The sequence below is a fragment of the Vulpes lagopus genome, chromosome 1 (assembly GCF_018345385.1).
Source record: "Vulpes lagopus strain Blue_001 chromosome 1, ASM1834538v1, whole genome shotgun sequence".
In the NCBI taxonomy this organism is placed as follows: Eukaryota; Metazoa; Chordata; class Mammalia; order Carnivora; family Canidae; genus Vulpes; species Vulpes lagopus.
Genome location: NC_054824.1, coordinates 167680572 through 167684334, shown reverse-complemented (window position 1 = coordinate 167684334; position 3763 = coordinate 167680572).

Genomic DNA, 3763 nt, shown 5'->3' with positions numbered 1-3763 from the left:
GCACCTATGGTACGATTAACAGTTTTTTCTCAATTAACTTATGATGAAAATCTTTGCATTTCTTGTTCCTTATGTTTTCTGTACCTAGAGAAGAGGTATTGGTAGTGACTATTTTAAGCTCATTGAAGTCTTTAGGAGTCTGTATTTTATCATTAGTGCTTGGGCTAAAGACTGTTTTTCTCATTATATGAGTGAGGACTGTACCTAGAAAAGCAATAAACATCCCTTTGGAGACTTTCTCCTAAGAGAGGAGGTAAGAGGTTGTATCATAAAGGTAATGCAGTAATAAATACCCCGTTGGAGAAAGTGATGAAAGAGGAAGAAAGAGCATCTATGCTCCTTTTGTCTTTTGTGTCAAATACAGGGAATTCTAGGTATCAAAACCAACAGAGAGTATTTTCTTTTTTTTTTTTTTTAAGATTTTATTTACTTAGTCATGAGAGAGAGAGAGAGAGAGAGGCAGAGACATAGGCAGAGGGAGAAGCAGGCTCCATGCAGGAAGCCCTATGCAGGACTCAATCCTGGGACCCTGGGGATCATGACCTGAGCCAAAGGCAGATGCTCAACCGCTGAGCCACCCAGGTGTCCCCAGAAAGTATTTTCCACCCAAGTCTCCTTCTGCAAAGGCAACTATTTTAAGCTCTGCTGCTAATTTCTATTTTTGATGTATCAATTCTGAGCTATATGTACTGATTACTTGCCATAAAGAATGGGAAGGATTCTCATGGAAAGTTCTATCTAAATTACTATCTTTTGTAATATTCTGATATTTGTTACCTTCAATAATATATTCAGTTCTAGAGGTTGCCTTCAATGACTGGACAATATAGATGGCCCCTATTTTCTGACTGATTTTAAGATGTATCTGTTGACTCCTAGCTATGAAAGTTGAGGAAATTTGCATAGGTATCCACTGTTCTACTCTATTCCTCCCAATTTTCCTTAGTTCTACTTTTATTTTTATATTGCCATAGTTTATAACATTCATATTTATAACATGCTTCCCTGTCTTCTAGCAACTCTATCAGGTCCTGGTTGCCCACAGAATAAAGTCCAAATTCTCTACCATAAATAAAATCCTTAACCACCTGGTCCATCCTATCTCCCTAGCCTAATCTCACTGTTTTTATTACACCATAACTCCTTTATCTTGCCGGGACCTTGCACATTTATTAACTCTAACTCTGGAAATCAACTCCTTTCAACTCCATGGCAAATTCCTGCTCATGCTTCAAGACCCAGCTCCCATGTTACCCTTTTATGGAAGTCTTCTGGACTCCCAGTTTCTTGGGTGGTCAACTCCATGGACTTCTGTGGTTTTCTTCCTACCTCCATTATAACATTTGCCTATTAAACTATGATTTCAGGTTTATGCATCCGTGCCCTCTCTTTGTAGGTAAGCATTAAATTGGACATTTCATTCAGTGTCATGTCCTCATATTAGATGAATGAATGAATAAATGGATGAGAATAAGTCTTAAAAAAGTTCTAATCCCAAACACTGCATTTGGGATTTTCTTTCTTTCCTAAATCAGATTTTAGACAGCAAAACTTTCAGTGGTTCCTTCCTGGTCTGTTTTATGTTTTTCTTTACTTTGAATACCTTATTTACCTCCTTAGGATGGGAGTAATTGGAAGAGAAAATGATTTCTGCTGATGGCTGGTAAATACTCACCTTTGCAGCACTGAGCTCAAAAGTGAGGAAGAAAAAGAGAAACATACACTAAAACATGGCTTTCTATCAATATATAGTATTTTAGAAATTCAAATGACAGAACAAAGAGAAGGTAAAATTACTTTGAAAGGATATTTATTTTCCAAACCACTAGCATTTTATTTATATTTTTGTATTTTTAAAACTTTTAATTCCAGCCAATATACAGCAGTATTAGTTTCAGGTGTAAAATACCATAATTCAACAATTCTACACATTATTCAGTGTTCATCAAGGTACGTATACTCTTAATCCCCTTCACCTTTTCACCCATTCTGCTCCCCTGCACCCATAACCATCTCTTTCTTCTCTATAGTTAAGAGTCTATTTTGGGGCTTGTCTCTTTTTTAAAATTTGTTCATTTGTTTTGTTTCTTAAATTCCACATTAGTGAAATCATATGGTATTTGTCTTTCTTTGACTTATTTAACGATATATGTATATATACACACCATATATATGTATTATATGTGTGTATGTTACAATACATATATGTATTATATATGTATATATTATATGTGTGTGTGTGTGTGTATATATATATATATATATATATAAATACACCCTATTTTCTTTATCCATACATGTATCAATGGACATTGGGCTGCTTGCATAGATACAATATAATTTGGTTACTGTAAATAATGCTGCAATAAACATAGGGGGTGCATATATCCTTTCAGATTAGTGTTTTGTATTCTTTGGGTAAATACCCAGTACTGGAATTACTGGATCATATGATAATTCTATGTTTAAATTTTTGAGGCAACTCTATACTATTTTCCACAGTGGCTGCACCAGTTAGCATTCCCACCAAAAGTAAAAGAGCATTTTTCTCCACATCCTCACCAACACTTTTTGTTTCTTTTATTTTTTATTTTAGTCATTCTGACAAGCATGAGGTGATTTCAACATAGTTTTGATTTCCATCTCCCCGATGATGAGTGGTGTTGAGAATTTTTCATGTATCTGTTGGCCATCTGTATGACTTTGGAGAAATGTCTGTTTACATTTTCTGCCCATCTTTTAATTGGGTTATTTATTTTTTTGGCATAAGGTGTTTTTATGTATTTGGATACTAACATTTTACTGGACGTGTTATTTGCAAATATCCTCTCCCAATCAGTAGTTTTTTTTTTTAAAGATTATTTATTTATTTATTTATTCATGAGAGACAGAGAGAGAGAGAGAGAGAGAGAGGCAGAGACACAGATAGAGGGAAAAGCAGGCTCCATGCAGGGAGCCTGATGTGGGACTCGATCCTGGGACTCCAGGATCACGCCCTGGGCCTAAGGCAGGTGCCAAACCGCTGAGCCACCCAGGGATCCCTGTTGAGGGTTTTTTTTTTTTATCATGAATGGATGTTGTACTTTGTCAAATACTTTTCCTACATCTTGAACAGATAGTTATTATCAAGTACTCTAACTGAGAAGAATTTGTCTTTAATTTTTACTTTTTTTTTTTGTCTACTAAATCAATCTTTTTAAAAGTTACTAAGTATACATTTGAGAAGAAAACCAATTCCCAGAAGTCTTATTTATTTAAAGCAATTCTTTAGAAAGTTCTGTAACTGCATGGTCTACTTGGGTAAACACTGTGTGAAGCCCCAGGTTCAGTTGAATTGGCACCATTTCAATTCTCTGTTGACTGAAATCAGCCCACATGTTGATCCTTATACACTTGTTAGGTTTGTTATGTTCTTAACTCCTAATGATGTGAAACTGATTTAAACCATAGGTGAAACGCTGTTAATGAATTGGACCCAGATATAATTCTGTGTGTCCTGAGATAATATAATGAAGAATAAAAGGTATTTTATGAACTGCCTTAGAAAAGGAAGAATAGTGAAGTGAAGACCTGGAGTGTCTCTGCCTGAATTAGAATTCTGCCTTAGAATTAGAATTCTACTGCTTTCTAGATACATGGCCTTGAGAAGGTCACACAGCTTCTTTGGACCTCCTTTCCTTATCTGCCAAAAGGGGATACCAATGTAACAATACACAGAATAAACTTAAACAGGGCCCAGCATTTCACAAACACCCAGCAACTA